At 47.2% G+C, this 21,356-nt stretch overlaps 1 protein-coding gene and 2 pseudogenes across 1 annotated transcript in view; all 3 read right to left on the bottom strand.

Annotated features, from left to right (window-relative positions):
- The window catches only part of LOC107983718 (zinc finger protein 160-like), a 182,851-nt gene that overhangs the window by 61,327 nt on the left and 100,168 nt on the right, over window positions 1-21,356 (bottom strand). The gene's annotated exons all lie outside the window — the stretch shown is intronic.
- LOC134294639 (zinc finger protein 850-like) overlaps window positions 1-21,356 on the bottom strand; it is a 151,486-nt pseudogene that overhangs the window by 97,537 nt on the left and 32,593 nt on the right.
- The window catches only part of LOC134294695 (zinc finger protein 850-like), a 49,258-nt pseudogene that overhangs the window by 2,857 nt on the left and 25,045 nt on the right, over window positions 1-21,356 (bottom strand).

Raw genomic sequence — 21,356 nt, 5'->3', positions numbered from 1 at the left:
TTTCCCTGCACGGCAGAGGCCTGGACTGGGTGCCTCATGCAGTCTCTTCCGACTCTATGGTTGTACTCTATAATCCAAAGTGAATGTAGGAATTCTGCAGGATCAGCCCCTTGAGAGGAATCCTTTTTCCTAGGGGACTGGTTTCCTTACTGCACTTTGGTTTCCAAATGCCTTAATGTCGACTAGAAGCTGGTTCGTTTCCCATCACGGCAGGGGTGGCTCCAGAGAACTCTCACGTCCTGGTCAAGAAAGAAGAAGCAAAAGGTTAGACATGAAGCCGCATACCTCTGGCTCAAGGCAAACAAAGCGAAAAAGGAAAGAAGAAAGGAAAGATGGAAGGGAGGAAACACAGAAGGAAGGGATAAGAGAAGGAAGGAATCACGGAAGGAAGGAACTGAACCCTTTTCCCGTATTGGAGGGCCACAGCCATTTCATTGGGTCAGACCCAAACGTGGTTAAAGGAACAGAAGGCAGGCAGGCAGAACTCCTCCCAACATTCAAGGGTGTAACATATTCTGGATCATGGTAATTACCAGAATTGTGCTAAATGCTCAAAGGAACAAGGATTTCTTTATTGGTTGTGTCATTATCTCCCCTGCCACAGGGACTCCCAACTCTGTTTCCTCAGCATCTCAAAGGGTCACTCCGGCCACATTTCCCAAATGAATCTTCCAAACTCACAAGGACCTGCATTTCCAACTGGCTAATTTCAAAACCAAATTGAAGTTTGTTGTGATGTTCACAAAATGAGTCCATGCTGAACTACGTTCCATCCAGGCCATGCATTCCCTCGGTAGAGCCCATGATGAGATGCAAAGACAGGCACCGCTCCAGCCACAAAGCCTCCTTCCTGCCAACTCCTTTCCCCTTTGCCCACTTCCCCCTTTTCTTCTTTTTCCTCCATCCAGGGGAAGACTTTCAGCAACAGAAGAAGAACTAGCTAGGCTCAAGAAAATCCTAAGAAAACTGGAGGCCACGGAGAGAAAAGGTCTTCCCTGGATGTCCTTTGGAAGAAGCCTTCAAGGGGTCTCCAGATGTCCTGAAATGTTATCCTTTGATTCTGTAAGGCTGAAAACAAAAACGACTGGGAGAAGAATTGGCTTCAGAGGGAACTTCCAAAAGAAATGGCCTGGCATTCTATCTCCACAAACTCTGGCACCCTCAAATGGTTAAGACAGATATAGAAGGAAGGTTTCTAATGGTAACGATAGAACTACAAACAAATTCCGTATATACTCAAGTATAAGCCGGCTTTTCCAGCATGTTTTTAATGCTGAAAAGCCCCCCTTGGTTTATACTGGGGTGAGGGAGGGAAGGAGGGAGGTGGGTGTTGCTGAGGGGCAGCTGTCACCGTTTGCAGTCCTTGTGACCGAATGAAAGCGGCCGCCTCCCTGAGTTACAAGGCTGCACTTGAGGGAGGGCGAAGAGGTCCTCATGCTTCACCACCAGCAGATGTGCTGCGGGAAAAGTGCCCGGCTCCTTCCTTGCCAGCCTCCTATTTGCCGTCCGGCCGCTCACCTGAGCCAGGAGAAGGAGGCGCCGTCGAGGCTGATGAGGAGGGGGAACCGGGTGCTTCTCCCTCAGTACATCCGCCAGTGGCGAGGCGTGAGCTTGCACTCCCTCAACTTGTTGCCTTAAGGAGACTCCTGGCCCTCAACGCTGCTGTGATCCCTACCCAACCAAAGAGGAGGAGGAGGCGGAGAGAGAGGAGGGAACATGGCCGGAGAGGGAAGGAAGGAAAGAAAAGGGGTTTCCATGGGGAAAGGCCTTTGAACCCTCTCCTGCCCAGACTATGCATTCCTGGGTCACTTCGGTGGCCCTTTTGGCCCCCAGCTTCAGGCAGGCGTCTGTGGGGTCACCACCTCAGCCTCCCCTAAGCCACGCCTTGGGGGGACAGATGCCTCTCCGCTTCTGACCCTCAGCCACACAAGGGCCTGCCTTTGTGCCCTGCTCCTTCTTCCCCTCTATTTCTCCTCCTTTTTTCTTCTTCTCCTTCCTCTATTCCTCCTCCTCCTCTTGCTTCTTTTCCTATTTCTATTGTAGTTCAGCAGAGATCTGAAGTGGTGATGTTTTTTATAATGTTGGTATATGTATTTTTATTTTGTTATATTTTGAACATTGTCTAATTGGGCTTGGTCCTCATGGAAGTGTCCCTGCGTCCCTTCAGGGAGATGGTGGGATACAAAAATAAAGTTGTTGTTGTTGTTGTTGTTATTATTATTATTATTAGGGGGAGACAATGTGGCACAATATGGTGCTGTGTTTTACAGGGACTAACAGATAAATACAACAATTCAAGCAAAATGGCGGATTAGGTGAAGGTGATATCGCTCAACTGCTGAGGCCTTGGCTCCTGCTATAAACAGAAAATGATTACCAATCAGATTCTTAAATCTAAAGGTGACACAATTTTTCTAAAGGAAACAAATCAATCGAAAGAAGAATGAAATAAATTGAAATTAAAAGGAACCTCAAACGATGAAAAGACTTATGAATCCTCCAAAGTGAGAGGGAGTGGCATTCTGTGGATATATAAATAAAACTGAATTGTACAAACCACACAAAGGAGGGTTAGGTCTCCCAGATATTAAATTATATTATCATGCCAACCAAATAAGGTAAGTAGTCAGAGGGTTAGCGAAGCAAGAAAAACTGGAAGGGCCAGAACAGTGGTTCTCAACAAAGGAACTGGGTGAGCTCCTGCTGTTAGCCCCATCTTCTGCCAATTTAGCAGATTGAAAATATTTAAATGTGAGTAGATCAATAGGTACAGCTCTGGCGGGAAGGTAACAGCACCCCATGCAGTCATGCTGGCCACATGACCTAGGAGATGTCTACGGGCAATGCCGGCTCTTCGGCTTAGACTCAACTGCCTAATGTCAAGGGTAAACCTTTACTTTTACCCACCTCACCTGCTTCATAGGAAATCTGCTACAAAACAGGAGCTTTTTGCTGAATTCCAGGGCCAGAGAAGCAGATGGAGGAAAGAGAAGAACGGTCTCCCTCAGGGGAGGGTGCTTGCTCCATCCGTATTTAACATTTACACAAATGAGCAGCCACTGCCAGAAGGGACAGAGTTTCATCTATGCTGACGATCGTGCCATCACCTCCCAAACAGGGAGCTTTGAAATGGTTGAACAGAAGCTCTCTGAAGCTTTAGGTGCTCTTACTGCCTATTACAAGGAAAACCAGCTGATCCCTAATCCATCTAAAACACAGACGTGTGCCTTTCACCTTGAGAACAGACAAGCATGTCGAACTCAGAGGACGACCTGGGAAGGAATCCCACTGGAGCATTGCAGCACACCAAAACACCTGGGAGTTACGCTGGAACATGTTCTGACTTACAAGAAGCACTGCTCAAATGTCAAGCAAAACGTGGGCACTAGAAATAACATTATACGAAAGCAGACTGGCACAACTTGGACATCACAACCAGACACAGTGAAGACATCTGCCTTTGTGCTTGGCTACTCTGCTGCTGAATACACATGCGCAGTGTGGAATACAACTCACCACGTTAAAACAGTGCATGGCTCCTAATGAGACATCCCGTATTATCACAGGATGTCTATGCCCTACACCACTGGAGAAATTATACTGGTTAGCCTGCATTGCACCACCTGATATCCGCTGGGAAGTAGCAGCCCGTAATGAAAGGACCAAGGCAGCGACATCTCCGGCCCATCCTCTGTTCTGGTATCAGCTAGCATGCCAACACCTTAAATGAAGAAATAGCTTTCTAAGATCTACAGAGATACTCGCAGGAAAACCTCAGCAAGTGAGAGTCCAAAAGTGGCAGGCTAAAACTCAGAACCTTAATCAGTGGCTGACGCCAGATGAGAGACTCCCCCCTGGGCACACAGAAGACTGGGCAACTTGAAAGGCGCTGAACAGACTACGCTCTGGCACCACGAGATGCAGAGCCAACCTTAAGAAATGGGGCTACAAAGTGGAGTCCATGACATGCGAGTATGGAGAAGAGCCAACCGCAGACCACCGACTAGAATGCATTCTGAGCCCTGCTACATGCACAAGGGAGGACCTTCCAAACAGAACACCAGAGTCACTCACTCCAAGTGGCCAGCTACTGCACAAAAGAAATTTAGTATTAATGCCAAGTTTTTTGTACTTGACCATCATCCAGACATCACAGTCGACCCAACCAAGGATTGATCTGGACCACACTTGCCACGGATGATGGGACTTGCAGTACCTTCACTGACACCTTGACCCCCACCGACAATAGACTGGCCCCACCACCAACTGAACATACTGAGAATGCATTGGTGAAAATGGACCTTGGTTTTGGGAGTTGTAGTTCACCTGCAGCCAGAAAGCACTGAACCCAGCTGAGGTCAGATCTGGACCCGATTTGGCACACAGACCCAACATGGCCAGCTGTGCACGCAGGCCTGGTTTAATAATAATAATAATAATAATAATAATAATAATAATAATAATAATAATAATAATAATAAACATTGCCAAAAAACGACAGGAATAACTCAGCTGCTAACAGAACCTCAAGATTGAACTTCAATGACTCTGGCAGAAATCAGTGCAGGTGGTCCCGGTGGTGATGGACACATTGGGTGCCGTGCCAAAAGATCTCAGCTGGCATTTGGAAACAATAGACATTGACAAAATCACGATCTGCCAACTTCAAAAGGCCACCCTGCTGGGATCTGCGCGCATCATCTGAAAATACATCACATAGTCCTAGACACTTGGGAAGTGTTCGACTTGTGATTTTGTGAAACGAAATCCAGCATATCTATCTTGTTTGCTGTGTCATAATAAAATAATAATAATACACATGTCAAGCTACTCAGGGACTTCCAAATTCAGACCGACAGAGTGCTGGAGCACAATACTCCTGACCTCACGATCGTGTTAAAAAACAAAGTATGGATTGTCGATGTTGCAATCCCAGGTGACAGCAGGATTGAAGAGAAACAAATGGAAAAGCTGGCACGATATGAGGATTTAAAGATCGAACTGCAAAGACTGTGGCACAAGCCAGTCAAGGTGTTCCCAGTGGCAATCGGCACACTGGGTGCAGTGCCTCAAGACCTTGGCCTGCACTTGAACTCAATCCGCGCTGACAAAATCTCCACCTGCCAGCTGCAGAAGGCCACCCGACTGGGATCTGCACGCATTATTTGCCGATACATCACACAGTCCTAGAGACATGTGATCCAGTACAACAGCCAGCAGAGTGTTGTTGTCTGTCTTTCGGGCTGTGTGGCCATGTTCCAGAAGTATTCTCGCCTGACGTTTCGCCCACATCTATGGCAGGCATCCTCAGAGGCTGTGAGGTATGGAGGGTTGCCTGCCATAGATGTGGGCGAAACGTCAGGAGAGAATACTTCTGGAACATGGCCACACAGCCCGAGAGACATACAACAACCCTGTGATCCCGGCCATGAAAGCCTTCGACAACACAGCCAGCAGAGTGTCTGCTGTGGACTCACCTTGTTGATTTATTTTATTTATTCCAATGATTTATCCCCCGCCCTTCTCACCCGAGGGGACTCAGGGCGGCTTACAAGTGGCAACTGATGCTGTTACACTGTTATACAATGAACTAAAACGTTAAAACAGTTAAAACAGTCATAAAATACAATATACAACGTTTAAAACAATGCCAAGTGCTTATGCCCTTCATCCCCCAGACCTTATTCAGACCAACACAGGCTTCTTCCTCAAATGCCTGCGTACAGAGCCAGGCCTTCAGGGTTTTTTTCCTTGTTGTGGTGTTGTCTTGTCTTGTTGTGTTTCAAATAATACTAAGTCTCTGTTTATACCCCTCTCTTCTCCCAAAGCGGCGGATAATGTGTTAACATCCCATAAACAACAGAGCACAACAGGGATCATGTAAACACAGCAGGAGAGACAGACTGAGAACAACCACCACAGGACGCACCCAAGGGCCTGAGGCGTCACGCGGAGGAGGCACAGACTGGGGGTGGGAATAATACTACTACTAATAATAATAATACTAATACTAATAATAATAATCTCCACACAGACCTCTCTCTCTCTCTCTCTCTCCTCCTCCTCCGCCGCCTTCCTTCCTTCCTTCCTTCCCGCCTGACCAAGACCAGAGACCAGGCCTGAGGCGAGCGGAGGCGGCCGCCATCTTCCCCCTCCTCCTCCTCGGCCTCCTTCCCCGCTCCCATTGGCTGAGCCCGTGGCGCCCCGCCCACCAGAGGCCGCCCATTGGCTGCTCCCCTCCTTTGATGGACGGGTGGCGAGAAAGAGAGGAGGAGGAGGAGCCCGTCGGCCATGTTGGGCCTGCCCGTGTCCTCCCAAGACAGGGAACGAGAACTCTCCCGCGCCGAGGCCAGGATTATTCATTTGTTTACGTGTTTACTGGCAGTGTTTCCGCCCCGCCCTTCCTTCTCGCCCGAAAAGGACTGGAGGGGGGGGGGGGAATCTCAATGCACCCTTGATATTATTTTTGTTGTTATTATTACTAACCTTGAGGCCGGGTGGCCATCTGCCAGGGGTGCTTTGCTTGTGGTGCTCAGAGGCAGAAGAGGGCTGGACTACATGGCCGAAAGGGTCTTTTCCAACCCTTGATATTATTTTTATTGTTATTATTACTAGCATTGAGGCCGGGTGGCCATCTGCCAGGGGTGCTTTGCTTGTGGTGCTCAAAGGCAGAAGAGGGCTGGACTACATGGCCGAAAGGGTCTTTTCCAACCCTTGATATTATTTTTATTGTTATTATTACTGACCTTGAGGCCGGGTGGCCATCTGCCAGGGGTGCTTTGCTTGTGGTGCTCAAAGGCAGAAGAGGGCTGGACTACATGGCCGAAAGGGTCTTTTCCAACCCTTGATATTATTTTTATTGTTATTATTAGTAACATTGAGGCCGGGTGGCCATCTGCCAGGGGTGCTTTGCTTGTGGTGCTCAAAGGCAGAAGAGGGCTGGACTACATGGCCGAAAGGGTCTTTTCCAACCCTTGATATTATTTTTATTGTTATTATTAGTAACATTGAGGCTGGGTGGCCATCTGCCAGGGGTGCTTTGCTTGTGGTGCTCAGAGGCAGAAGAGGGCTGGACTACATGGCCGAAAGGGTCTTTTCCAACCCTTGATATTATTTTTATTGTTATTATTACTAGCATTGAGGCCGGGTGGCCATCTGCCAGGGGTGCTTTGCTTGTGGTGCTCAAAGGCAGAAGAGGGCTGGACTACATGGCCGAAAGGGTCTTTTCCAACCCTTGATATTATTTTTATTGTTATTATTAGTAACATTGAGGCCGGGTGGCCATCTGCCAGGGGTGCTTTGCTTGTGGTGCTCAGAGGCAGAAGAGGGCTGGACTACATGGCCGAAAGGGTCTTTTCCAACCCTTGATATTATTTTTATTGTTATTATTACTAGCATTGAGGCCGGGTGGCCATCTGCCAGGGGTGCTTTGCTTGTGGTGCTCAGAGGCAGAAGAGGGCTGGACTACATGGCCGAAAGGGTCTTTTCCAACCCTTGATATTATTTTTATTGTTATTATTAGTAACATTGAGGCCGGGTGGCCATCTGCCAGGGGTGCTTTGCTTGTGGTGCTCAGAGGCAGAAGAGGGCTGGACTACATGGCCGAAAGGGTCTTTTCCAACCCTTGATATTATTTTTATTGTTATTATTAGTAACATTGAGGCCGGGTGGCCATCTGCCAGGGGTGCTTTGCTTGTGGTGCTCAGAGGCAGAAGAGGGCTGGACTACATGGCCGAAAGGGTCTTTTCCAACCCTTGATATTATTTTTATTGTTATTATTACTAACCTTGAGGCTGGGTGGCCATCTGCCAGGGGTGCTTTGCTTGTGGTGCTCAAAGGCAGAAGAGGGCTGGACTACATGGCCGAAAGGGTCTTTTCCAACCCTTGATATTGTTTTTATTGTTATTATTACTAACCTTGAGGCTGGGTGGCCATCTGCCAGGGGTGCTTTGCTTGGGGTGCTCAGAGGCAGAAGAGGGCTGGACTACATGGCCGATAGGGTCTTTTCCAACCCTTGATATTGTTTTTATTGTTATTATTACTAACCTTGAGGCTGGGTGGCCATCTGCCAGGGGTGCTTTGCTTGGGGTGCTCAGAGGCAGAAGAGGGCTGGACTACATGGCCGAAAGGGTCTTTTCCAACCCTTGATATTATTTTTATTGTTATTATTACTAACCTTGAGGCTGGGTGGCCATCTGCCAGGGGTGCTTTGCTTGGGGTGCTCAGAGGCAGAAGAGGGCTGGACTACATGGCCGAAAGGGTCTTTTCCAACCCTTGATATTGTTTTTATTGTTATTATTACTGACCTTGAGGCCGGGTGGCCATCTGCCAGGGGTGCTTTGCTTGTGGTGCTCAAAGGCAGAAGAGGGCTGGACTACATGGCCGAAAGGGTCTTTTCCAACCCTTGATATTATTTTTATTGTTATTATTAGTAACATTGAGGCCGGGTGGCCATCTGCCAGGGGTGCTTTGCTTGTGGTGCTCAGAGGCAGAAGAGGGCTGGACTACATGGCCGAAAGGGTCTTTTCCAACCCTTGATATTGTTTTTATTGTTATTATTACTAGCATTGAGGCCGGGTGGCCATCTGCCAGGGGTGCTTTGCTTGTGGTGCTCAAAGGCAGAAGAGGGCTGGACTACATGGCCGAAAGGGTCTTTTCCAACCCTTGATATTGTTTTTATTGTTATTATTACTGACCTTGAGGCCGGGTGGCCATCTGCCAGGGGTGCTTTGCTTGTGGTGCTCAGAGGCAGAAGAGGGCTGGACTACATGGCCGAAAGGGTCTTTTCCAACCCTTGATATTATTTTTATTGTTATTATTACTAACCTTGAGGCCGGGTGGCCATCTGCCAGGGGTGCTTTGCTTGTGGTGCTCAAAGGCAGAAGAGGGCTGGACTACATGGCCGAAAGGGTCTTTTCCAACCCTTGATATTATTTTTATTGTTATTATTACTAACCTTGAGGCCGGGTGGCCATCTGCCAGGGGTGCTTTGCTTGTGGTGCTCAAAGGCAGAAGAGGGCTGGACTACATGGCCGAAAGGGTCTTTTCCAACCCTTGATATTATTTTTATTGTTATTATTACTAACCTTGAGGCCGGGTGGCCATCTGCCAGGGGTGCTTTGCTTGTGGTGCTCAGAGGCAGAAGAGGGCTGGACTACATGGCCGAAAGGGTCTTTTCCAACCCTTGATATTATTTTTATTGTTATTATTAGTAACATTGAGGCCGGGTGGCCATCTGCCAGGGGTGCTTTGCTTGTGGTGCTCAAAGGCAGAAGAGGGCTGGACTACATGGCCGAAAGGGTCTTTTCCAACCCTTGATATTATTTTTATTGTTATTATTAGTAACATTGAGGCCGGGTGGCCATCTGCCAGGGGTGCTTTGCTTGTGGTGCTCAGAGGCAGAAGAGGGCTGGACTAAATGGCCGAAAGGGTCTTTTCCAACCCTTGATATTATTTTTATTGTTATTATTAGTAACATTGATGCCGGGTGGCCATCTGCCAGGGGTGCTTTGCTTGTGGTGCTCAGAGGCAGAAGAGGGCTGGACTACATGGCCGAAAGGGTCTTTTCCAACCCTTGATATTATTTTTATTGTTATTATTAGTAACATTGAGGCCGGGTGGCCATCTGCCAGGGGTGCTTTGCTTGTGGTGCTCAGAGGCAGAAGAGGGCTGGACTAAATGGCCGAAAGGGTCTTTTCCAACCCTTGATATTATTTTTATTGTTATTATTAGTAACATTGAGGCCGGGTGGCCATCTGCCAGGGGTGCTTTGCTTGTGGTGCTCAAAGGCAGAAGAGGGCTGGACTACATGGCCGAAAGGGTCTTTTCCAACCCTTGATATTATTTTTATTGTTATTATTACTAACCTTGAGGCCGGGTGGCCATCTGCCAGGGGTGCTTTGCTTGTGGTGCTCAGAGGCAGAAGAGGGCTGGACTACATGGCCGAAAGGGTCTTTTCCAACCCTTGATATTATTTTTATTGTTATTATTACTAACCTTGAGGCCGGGTGGCCATCTGCCAGGGGTGCTTTGCTTGTGGTGCTCAAAGGCAGAAGAGGGCTGGACTACATGGCCGAAAGGGTCTTTTCCAACCCTTGATATTATTTTTATTGTTATTATTACTAACCTTGAGGCCGGGTGGCCATCTGCCAGGGGTGCTTTGCTTGTGGTGCTCAGAGGCAGAAGAGGGCTGGACTACATGGCCGAAAGGGTCTTTTCCAACCCTTGATATTATTTTTATTGTTATTATTACTAACCTTGAGGCTGGGTGGCCATCTGCCAGGGGTGCTTTGCTTGTGGTGCTCAAAGGCAGAAGAGGGCTGGACTACATGGCCGAAAGGGTCTTTTCCAACCCTTGATATTATTTTTATTGTTATTATTACTGACCTTGAGGCCGGGTGGCCATCTGCCAGGGGTGCTTTGCTTGTGGTGCTCAGAGGCAGAAGAGGGCTGGACTACATGGCCGAAAGGGTCTTTTCCAACCCTTGATATTATTTTTATTGTTATTATTACTGACCTTGAGGCCGGGTGGCCATCTGCCAGGGGTGCTTTGCTTGTGGTGCTCAAAGGCAGAAGAGGGCTGGACTACATGGCCGAAAGGGTCTTTTCCAACCCTTGATATTATTTTTATTGTTATTATTAGTAACATTGAGGCCGGGTGGCCATCTGCCAGGGGTGCTTTGCTTGTGGTGCTCAGAGGCAGAAGAGGGCTGGACTACATGGCCGAAAGGGTCTTTTCCGACCCTTGATATTATTTTTATTGTTATTATTACTAGCATTGAGGCCGGGTGGCCATCTGCCAGGGGTGCTTTGCTTGTGGTGCTCAGAGGCAGAAGAGGGTTGGACTACATGGCCGAAAGGGTCTTTTCCGACCCTTGATATTATTTTTATTGTTATTATAACTGACCTTGAGGCCGGGTGGCCATCTGCCGGGGTGCTTTGCTTGTGGTGCTCAAAGGCAGAAGAGGGCTGGACTACATGGCCGAAAGGGTCTTTTCCAACCCTTGATATTATTTTTATTGTTATTATTACTAGCATTGAGGCCGGGTGGCCATCTGCCAGGGGTGCTTTGCTTGTGGTGCTCAAAGGCAGAAGAGGGCTGGACTACATGGCCGAAAGGGTCTTTTCCAACCCTTGATATTATTTTTATTGTTATTATTACTAGCATTGAGGCCGGGTGGCCATCTGCCAGGGGTGCTTTGCTTGTGGTGCTCAAAGGCAGAAGAGGGCTGGACTACATGGCCGAAAGGGTCTTTTCCAACCCTTGATATTATTTTTATTGTTATTATTAGTAACATTGAGGCCGGGTGGCCATCTGCCAGGGGTGCTTTGCTTGTGGTGCTCAGAGGCAGAAGAGGGCTGGACTACATGGCCGAAAGGGTCTTTTCCAACCCTTGATATTATTTTTATTGTTATTATTACTGACCTTGAGGCTGGGTGGCCATCTGCCAGGGGTGCTTTGCTTGTGGTGCTCAGAGGCAGAAGAGGGCTGGACTACATGGCCGAAAGGGTCTTTTCCAACCCTTGATATTATTTTTATTGTTATTATTAGTAACATTGAGGCCGGGTGGCCATCTGCCAGGGGTGCTTTGCTTGTGGTGCTCAAAGGCAGAAGAGGGCTGGACTACATGGCCGAAAGGGTCTTTTCCAACCCTTGATATTATTTTTATTGTTATTATTACTGACCTTGAGGCCGGGTGGCCATCTGCCAGGGGTGCTTTGCTTGTGGTGCTCAAAGGCAGAAGAGGGCTGGACTACATGGCCGAAAGGGTCTTTTCCAACCCTTGATATTATTTTTATTGTTATTATTAGTAACCTTGAGGCCGGGTGGCCATGTGCCAGGGGTGCTTTGCTTGTGGTGCTCAAAGGCAGAAGAGGGCTGGACTACATGGCCGAAAGGGTCTTTTCCAACCCTTAATATTATTTTTATTGTTATTATTAGTAACATTGAGGCCGGGTGGCCATCTGCCAGGGGTGCTTTGCTTGTGGTGCTCAAAGGCAGAAGAGGGCTGGACTACATGGCCGAAAGGGTCTTTTCCAACCCTTGATATTATTTTTATTGTTATTATTAGTAACCTTGAGGCCGGGTGGCCATTTGCCAGGGGTGCTTTGCTTGTGGTGCTCAAAGGCAGAAGAGGGCTGGACTACATGGCCGAAAGGGTCTTTTCCAACCCTTAATATTATTTTTATTGTTATTATTAGTAACATTGAGGCCGGGTGGCCATCTGCCAGGGGTGCTTTGCTTGTGGTGCTCAAAGGCAGAAGAGGGCTGGACTACATGGCCGAAAGGGTCTTTTCCAACCCTTGATATTATTTTTATTGTTATTATTAGTAACATTGAGGCCGGGTGGCCATCTGCCAGGGGTGCTTTGCTTGTGGTGCTCAGAGGCAGAAGAGGGCTGGACTACATGGCCGAAAGGGTCTTTTCCGACCCTTGATATTATTTTTATTGTTATTATTACTAGCATTGAGGCCGGGTGGCCATCTGCCAGGGGTGCTTTGCTTGTGGTGCTCAAAGGCAGAAGAGGGCTGGACTACATGGCCGAAAGGGTCTTTTCCAACCCTTGATATTATTTTTATTGTTATTATTACTAGCATTGAGGCCGGGTGGCCATCTGCCAGGGGTGCTTTGCTTGTGGTGCTCAGAGGCAGAAGAGGGCTGGACTACATGGCCGAAAGGGTCTTTTCCAACCCTTGATATTATTTTTATTGTTATTATTAGTAACATTGAGGCCGGGTGGCCATCTGCCAGGGGTGCTTTGCTTGTGGTGCTCAAAGGCAGAAGAGGGCTGGACTACATGGCCGAAAGGGTCTTTTCCAACCCTTGATATTATTTTTATTGTTATTATAACTGACCTTGAGGCCGGGTGGCCATCTGCCAGGGGTGCTTTGCTTGTGGTGCTGAGAGGCAGAAGAGGGCTGGACTACATGGCCGAAAGGGTCTTTTCCAACCCTTGATATTATTTTTATTGTTATTATTACTGACCTTGAGGCCGGGTGGCCATCTGCCAGGGGTGCTTTGCTTGTGGTGCTCAAAGGCAGAAGAGGGCTGGACTACATGGCCGAAAGGGTCTTTTCCAACCCTTGATATTATTTTTATTGTTATTATTAGTAACATTGAGGCCGGGTGGCCATCTGCCAGGGGTGCTTTGCTTGTGGTGCTCAGAGGCAGAAGAGGGCTGGACTACATGGCCGAAAGGGTCTTTTCCGACCCTTGATATTATTTTTATTGTTATTATTACTAGCATTGAGGCCGGGTGGCCATCTGCCAGGGGTGCTTTGCTTGTGGTGCTCAAAGGCAGAAGAGGGCTGGACTACATGGCCGAAAGGGTCTTTTCCAACCCTTGATATTATTTTTATTGTTATTATTACTAGCATTGAGGCCGGGTGGCCATCTGCCAGGGGTGCTTTGCTTGTGGTGCTCAGAGGCAGAAGAGGGCTGGACTACATGGCCGAAAGGGTCTTTTCCAACCCTTGATATTATTTTTATTGTTATTATTAGTAACATTGAGGCCGGGTGGCCATCTGCCAGGGGTGCTTTGCTTGTGGTGCTCAAAGGCAGAAGAGGGCTGGACTACATGGCCGAAAGGGTCTTTTCCAACCCTTGATATTATTTTTATTGTTATTATAACTGACCTTGAGGCCGGGTGGCCATCTGCCAGGGGTGCTTTGCTTGTGGTGCTGAGAGGCAGAAGAGGGCTGGACTACATGGCCGAAAGGGTCTTTTCCAACCCTTGATATTATTTTTATTGTTATTATTACTGACCTTGAGGCCGGGTGGCCATCTGCCAGGGGTGCTTTGCTTGTGGTGCTCAAAGGCAGAAGAGGGCTGGACTACATGGCCGAAAGGGTCTTTTCCAACCCTTGATATTATTTTTATTGTTATTATTACTGACCTTGAGGCCGGGTGGCCATCTGCCAGGGGTGCTTTGCTTGTGGTGCTCAAAGGCAGAAGAGGGCTGGACTACATGGCCGAAAGGGTCTTCTCCAACCCTTGATATTATTTTTATTGTTATTATTACTGACCTTGAGGCCGGGTGGCCATCTGCCAGGGGTGCTTTGCTTGTGGTGCTCAAAGGCAGAAGAGGGCTGGACTACATGGCCGAAAGGGTCTTTTCCAACCCTTGATATTATTTTTATTGTTATTATTAGTAACATTGAGGCCGGGTGGCCATCTGCCAGGGGTGCTTTGCTTGTGGTGCTCAGAGGCAGAAGAGGGCTGGACTACATGGCCGAAAGGGTCTTTTCCGACCCTTGATATTATTTTTATTGTTATTATTACTAGCATTGAGGCCGGGTGGCCATCTGCCAGGGGTGCTTTGCTTGTGGTGCTCAGAGGCAGAAGAGGGTTGGACTACATGGCCGAAAGGGTCTTTTCCGACCCTTGATATTATTTTTATTGTTATTATAACTGACCTTGAGGCCGGATGGCCATCTGCCAGGGGTGCTTTGCTTGTGGTGCTCAAAGGCAGAAGAGGGCTGGACTACATGGCCGAAAGGGTCTTTTCCAACCCTTGATATTATTTTTATTGTTATTATTACTAGCATTGAGGCCGGGTGGCCATCTGCCAGGGGTGCTTTGCTTGTGGTGCTCAAAGGCAGAAGAGGGCTGGACTACATGGCCGAAAGGGTCTTTTCCAACCCTTGCTATTATTTTTATTGTTATTATTAGTAACCTTGAGGCCGGGTGGCCATCTGCCAGGGGTGCTTTGCTTGTGGTGCTCAAAGGCAGAAGAGGGCTGGACTACATGGCCGAAAGGGTCTTTTCCAACCCTTAATATTATTTTTATTGTTATTATTAGTAACATTGAGGCCGGGTGGCCATCTGCCAGGGGTGCTTTGCTTGTGGTGCTCAAAGGCAGAAGAGGGCTGGACTACATGGCCGAAAGGGTCTTTTCCAACCCTTAATATTATTTTTATTGTTATTATTACTAGCATTGAGGCCGGGTGGCCATCTGCCAGGGGTGCTTTGCTTGTGGTGCTCAAAGGCAGAAGAGGGCTGGACTACATGGCCGAAAGGGTCTTTTCCAACCCTTGATATTATTTTTATTGTTATTATTAGTAACATTGAGGCCGGGTGGCCATCTGCCAGGGGTGCTTTGCTTGTGGTGCTCAAAGGCAGAAGAGGGCTGGACTACATGGCCGAAAGGGTCTTTTCCAACCCTTGATATTATTTTTATTGTTATTATTAGTAACCTTGAGGCCGGGTGGCCATCTGCCAGGGGTGCTTTGCTTGTGGTGCTCAAAGGCAGAAGAGGGCTGGACTACATGGCCGAAAGGGTCTTTTCCAACCCTTGATATTATTTTTATTGTTATTATTACTAACCTTGAGGCTGGGTGGCCATCTGCCAGGGGTGCTTTGCTTGTGGTGCTCAGAGGCAGAAGAGGGCTGGACTACATGGCCGAAAGGGTCTTTTCCAACCCTTGATATTATTTTTATTGTTATTATTACTGACCTTGAGGCCGGGTGGCCATCTGCCAGGGGTGCTTTGCTTGTGGTGCTCAGAGGCAGAAGAGGGCTGGATTACATGGCCGAAAGGGTCTTTTCCGACCCTTGATATTATTTTTATTGTTATTATTACTAGCATTGAGGCCGGGTGGCCATCTGCCAGGGGTGCTTTGCTTGTGGTGCTCAGAGGCAGAAGAGGGTTGGACTACATGGCCGAAAGGGTCTTTTCCGACCCTTGATATTATTTTTATTGTTATTATAACTGACCTTGAGGCCGGATGGCCATCTGCCAGGGGTGCTTTGCTTGTGGTGCTCAAAGGCAGAAGAGGGCTGGACTACATGGCCGAAAGGGTCTTTTCCAACCCTTGATATTATTTTTATTGTTATTATTACTAGCATTGAGGCCGGGTGGCCATCTGCCAGGGGTGCTTTGCTTGTGGTGCTCAAAGGCAGAAGAGGGCTGGACTACATGGCCGAAAGGGTCTTTTCCAACCCTTGCTATTATTTTTATTGTTATTATTAGTAACCTTGAGGCCGGGTGGCCATCTGCCAGGGGTGCTTTGCTTGTGGTGCTCAAAGGCAGAAGAGGGCTGGACTACATGGCCGAAAGGGTCTTTTCCAACCCTTAATATTATTTTTATTGTTATTATTAGTAACATTGAGGCCGGGTGGCCATCTGCCAGGGGTGCTTTGCTTGTGGTGCTCAAAGGCAGAAGAGGGCTGGACTACATGGCCGAAAGGGTCTTTTCCAACCCTTAATATTATTTTTATTGTTATTATTACTAGCATTGAGGCCGGGTGGCCATCTGCCAGGGGTGCTTTGCTTGTGGTGCTCAAAGGCAGAAGAGGGCTGGACTACATGGCCGAAAGGGTCTTTTCCAACCCTTGATATTATTTTTATTGTTATTATTAGTAACCTTGAGGCCGGGTGGCCATCTGCCAGGGGTGCTTTGCTTGTGGTGCTCAAAGGCAGAAGAGGGCTGGACTACATGGCCGAAAGGGTCTTTTCCAACCCTTGATATTATTTTTATTGTTATTATTAGTAACCTTGAGGCCGGGTGGCCATCTGCCAGGGGTGCTTTGCTTGTGGTGCTCAAAGGCAGAAGAGGGCTGGACTACATGGCCGAAAGGGTCTTTTCCAACCCTTAATATTATTTTTATTGTTATTATTAGTAACATTGAGGCCGGGTGGCCATCTGCCAGGGGTGCTTTGCTTGTGGTGCTCAAAGGCAGAAGAGGGCTGGACTACATGGCCGAAAGGGTCTTTTCCAACCCTTAATATTATTTTTATTGTTATTATTACTAGCATTGAGGCCGGGTGGCCATCTGCCAGGGGTGCTTTGCTTGTGGTGCTCAAAGGCAGAAGAGGGCTGGACTACATGGCCGAAAGGGTCTTTTCCAACCCTTGATATTATTTTTATTGTTATTATTACTGACCTTGAGGCCGGGTGGCCATCTGCCAGGGGTGCTTTGCTTGTGGTGCTCAAAGGCAGAAGAGGGCTGGACTACATGGCCGAAAGGGTCTTTTCCAACCCTTGATATTATTTTTATTGTTATTATTAGTAACATTGAGGCCGGGTGGCCATCTGCCAGGGGTGCTTTGCTTGTGGTGCTCAAAGGCAGAAGAGGGCTGGACTACATGGCCGAAAGGGTCTTTTCCAACCCTTGATATTATTTTTATTGTTATTATTAGTAACATTGAGGCCGGGTGGCCATCTGCCAGGGGTGCTTTGCTTGTGGTGCTCAAAGGCAGAAGAGGGCTGGACTACATGGCCGAAAGGGTCTTTTCCAACCCTTGATATTGTTTTTATTGTTATTATTAGTAACATTGAGGCCGGGTGGCCATCTGCCAGGGGTGCTTTGCTTGTGGTGCTCAGAGGCAGAAGAGGGCTGGACTACATGGCCGAAAGGGTCTTTTCCGACCCTTGATATTATTTTTATTGTTATTATTACTAGCATTGAGGCCGGGTGGCCATCTGCCAGGGGTGCTTTGCTTGTGGTGCTCAAAGGCAGAAGAGGGCTGGACTACATGGCCGAAAGGGTCTTTTCCAACCCTTGATATTATTTTTATTGTTATTATTACTAGCATTGAGGCCGGGTGGCCATCTGCCAGGGGTGCTTTGCTTGTGGTGCTCAGAGGCAGAAGAGGGCTGGACTACATGGCCGAAAGGGTCTTTTCCAACCCTTGATATTATTTTTATTGTTATTATTAGTAACATTGAGGCCGGGTGGCCATCTGCCAGGGGTGCTTTGCTTGTGGTGCTCAAAGGCAGAAGAGGGCTGGACTACATGGCCGAAAGGGTCTTTTCCAACCCTTGATATTATTTTTATTGTTATTATAACTGACCTTGAGGCCGGGTGGCCATCTGCCAGGGGTGCTTTGCTTGTGGTGCTCAAAGGCAGAAGAGGGCTGGACTACATGGCCGAAAGGGTCTTTTCCAACCCTTGATATTATTTTTATTGTTATTATTAGTAACACTAGCTGTGCCCGGCCACGCGTTGCTGTGGCTTTTTTTTAGTGATGTTGGTCAATCTACATTGGGTTTTATTTTTGTTGTGACCGTCAACAAAAATTATACAGTATTATTTATTCATTTATTACATTAAAGACATATGATAGGATATTACGCTATAACATATACGACTATTTCACAATATTAGTAGTTATATATATATATATATATATATATATATATATATATATATATTGTTTTGTTTTGTTATTAGTATTATATTGTAGTGTATTATAATATTATTAGCAGTATTATATGTATATACAATGTATTGTATTATATATGTATTGTATTATTATATATATTAATATATTGCAAATTGGCCCCAGAGTACGGAATGGCCTTGTAGTTTCAAAGCTTGGGTGGTTCCGTGTGTTAGAGGGGGGGAATGCTTTGTTGGGAGGTGCTAGGTGGTCCTGATTGTTTCCTGGATGGAATTTGTGTGTTTTCAGACTGTTGTTGTTTATTTACTCTGCTGAGATGAGAGAGTGATGAGTACGGAATGGCCTTGTAGGTTCAAAGTGTGGGTGGTTTCCTGTGTGAAGGGGGGAATCCTTTGGTGGGAGGTGTTAGATGGCCCTGATTGTTTCCTGGATGGAATAGCTGTGTTTTTAGAGTGTTGATCTTTATTTACTGTCCTGAGATGATATTGTTGTGTATTATTGTACCACAGTAATTATTTCATATTACAGTAGAATCTCACCCAACATTCGTTTATGCAATGTTCTGGATTATGCAATGGAGTCTGCCTTTTAATAGTCAATGTTTTTGGAGTGAGTGTTTTTAATGTATTGTGATATTTTGGTGGTAAATTTGCAAATACAGTAATTACTACATAGCATTACTGCGCATGGAACTACTTTTTGTGTCAAATTTGTTGTATAACATGATGTTTTGGTGTTTAATTTGTATAATGATGACCTAATTCGATGTGTAATTGGTTTTCCTGAATCCCTTCTTATTATCCAACATATTTATTTATGCAACGTTCTGCCGGCTTGTTTATGTTGGATAAGTGAGATTCTAGTGTATATTTATAATGTGATATTATTTGTTTAGAAGTGGATTATATGAGGCGCCTTCTGTTATAACAATAATAATTATTATAGTCTTGAATGATTATCATTGTGATAAAAATAATAACTACTTATTATTAGTTGTTATTATATTGTTGAATGATTATCAATGTTATAATAATAATTATTAATTTGTGAATGATTATTACTATAATAATAATAATAATTTTCTATTATTACGATTTGTTAATACATTGTTGAATGATTGTCAGTGTTATAATAATAAGAACTGACTATTATTATGAATTATTATGTTCTCGAATGATTATCAGTATTATACTAATAATAAATTAGTATTATTATTGGTGATTATTACATTCTTAACTGAGGATCAGTTATTATATTAATAATTATTACAGGGAAGGGAAAGGTGAGGGCGATAGGGTTTGAGAGGGGAAAAAGGGGGGCTTCTGAGGCATTGGAGGGGTTGTCATTTGTGGGTGAGAACAACAACAACAATAACAACAACAGAAAAGGGGGAAGCTCAGCCTGGGCCAACGGGGGCCTTCCCTTGACTTGTTTTGGGCGCCAACTTCCACCCTTCCTGGCCTGAGGCTCTTTCCTTTTCCCCACCAGCCGTTTAACCGGGTGAGGGGGAAAAGGAAGGGCCCTGAGGCCGGGAAGGGCGGGGGTTGGCGCCCCAAACCACTCGAGGGGAGGTCCAGGCCTGCTCGAGGGCCGTGCCCTCCTCTTCCCCCCTCACCTTGAAGAGCTTGAAGACCTCCGAGAAGAACCGAGAAGGGAGGAGGAGGAGAGAGGGTGAGGCGGGGGGGGCTCCGCGGGGCCTTCCTCGCATTGGGGGGAGGGGAGAGGGGCGGGAGGAGGGGGCCTGAACGGCAACCGGGGCCCTCCATGGGCCCTGAGGGGGGGGAGGACATTGAGGGGGAGAGGGCAGAGAGCGACGTGAGGCCCGCACGCCTCCCAGCGCGGCCTCCTCCATCCCGCGCCCACCAAGGAATCGGCCTCCCTGCCTTCCTTCCTTCAGCTCTGAGGCGAGGTGTGTGTGTGCGCGCGCGGGAAGGGATGGGGGGTGCGCGCAGGCGCATATCGCCTGTTGCAGTTTTTGGCCGTTTGTGGCCCTGTGATTGTGTTTGGCATATAAATCTTACTGGAGCCGCGCGAGCGCCATAAAGGTTTGAAGCATGGTGTTTTTGCGCATGCGTACCTAGTTTTGGCATTTTTTGGTGTTGTGATAGTGTTTTATGTGTAAATTTGTTGTATCTTACTGGAGGCGGGGATGATGGATTGCGTTGCCAATTTTCGAGTTTGGGGGGGCTGTAGATTTGTTGTTTTGTCCATCGCCGTGATGCCATCACTCTTTTATATATATAGATTGAGGCTGGGTGGCCATCTGCCAGGGGTGCTTTGCTTGTGGTGCTGAAAGGCAGAAGAGGGCTGGACTACATGGCCGAAAGGGTCTTTTCCAACCCTTGATATTATTTTTATTGTTATTATTACTGACCTTGAGGCCGGGTGGCCATCTGCCAGGGGTGCTTTGCTTGTGGTGCTCAAAGGCAGAAGAGGGCTGGACTACATGGCCGAAAGGGTCTTTTCCAACCCTTGATATTATTTTTATTGTTATTATTAGTAACATTGAGGCCGGGTGGCCATCTGCCAGGGGTGCTTTGCTTGTGGTGCTCAAAGGCAGAATAGGGCTGGACTACATGGCCGAAAGGGTCTTTTCCAACCCTTGATATTATTTTTATTGGTATTATTAGTAACCTTGAGCCCGGGTGGCCATCTGCCAGGGGTGCTTTGCTTGTGGTGCTCAAAGGCAGAAGAGGGCTGGACTACATGGCCGAAAGGGTCTTTTCCAACCCTTGATATTATTTTTATTGTTATTATTAGTAACATTGAGGCCGGGTGGCCATCTGCCAGGGGTGCTTTGCTTGTGGTGCTCAGAGGCAGAAGAGGGTTGGACTACATGGCCGAAAGGGTCTTTTCCAACCCTTGATATTATTTTTATTGTTATTATTAGTAACATTGAGGCCGGGTGGCCATCTGCCAGGGGTGCTTTGCTTGTGGTGCTCAGAGGCAGAAGAGGGCTGGACTACATGGCCGAAAGGGTCTTTTCCAACCCTTGATATTATTTTTATTGTTATTATTAGTAACCTTGAGGCCGGGTGGCCATCTGCCAGGGGTGCTTTGCTTGTGGTGCTCAGAGGCAGAAGAGGGCTGGACTACATGGCCGAAAGGGTCTTCTCCAACCCTTGATATTATTTTTATTGTTATTATTACTGACCTTGAGGCCGGGTGGCCATCTGCCAGGGGTGCTTTGCTTGTGGTGCTCAGAGGCAGAAGAGGGCTGGACTACATGGC

Source organism: Anolis carolinensis, unplaced genomic scaffold (assembly GCF_035594765.1).
Source record: "Anolis carolinensis isolate JA03-04 unplaced genomic scaffold, rAnoCar3.1.pri scaffold_18, whole genome shotgun sequence".
In the NCBI taxonomy this organism is placed as follows: domain Eukaryota; kingdom Metazoa; phylum Chordata; class Lepidosauria; order Squamata; family Dactyloidae; genus Anolis; species Anolis carolinensis.
This window is presented reverse-complemented; position numbering and strand designations above follow the sequence as displayed.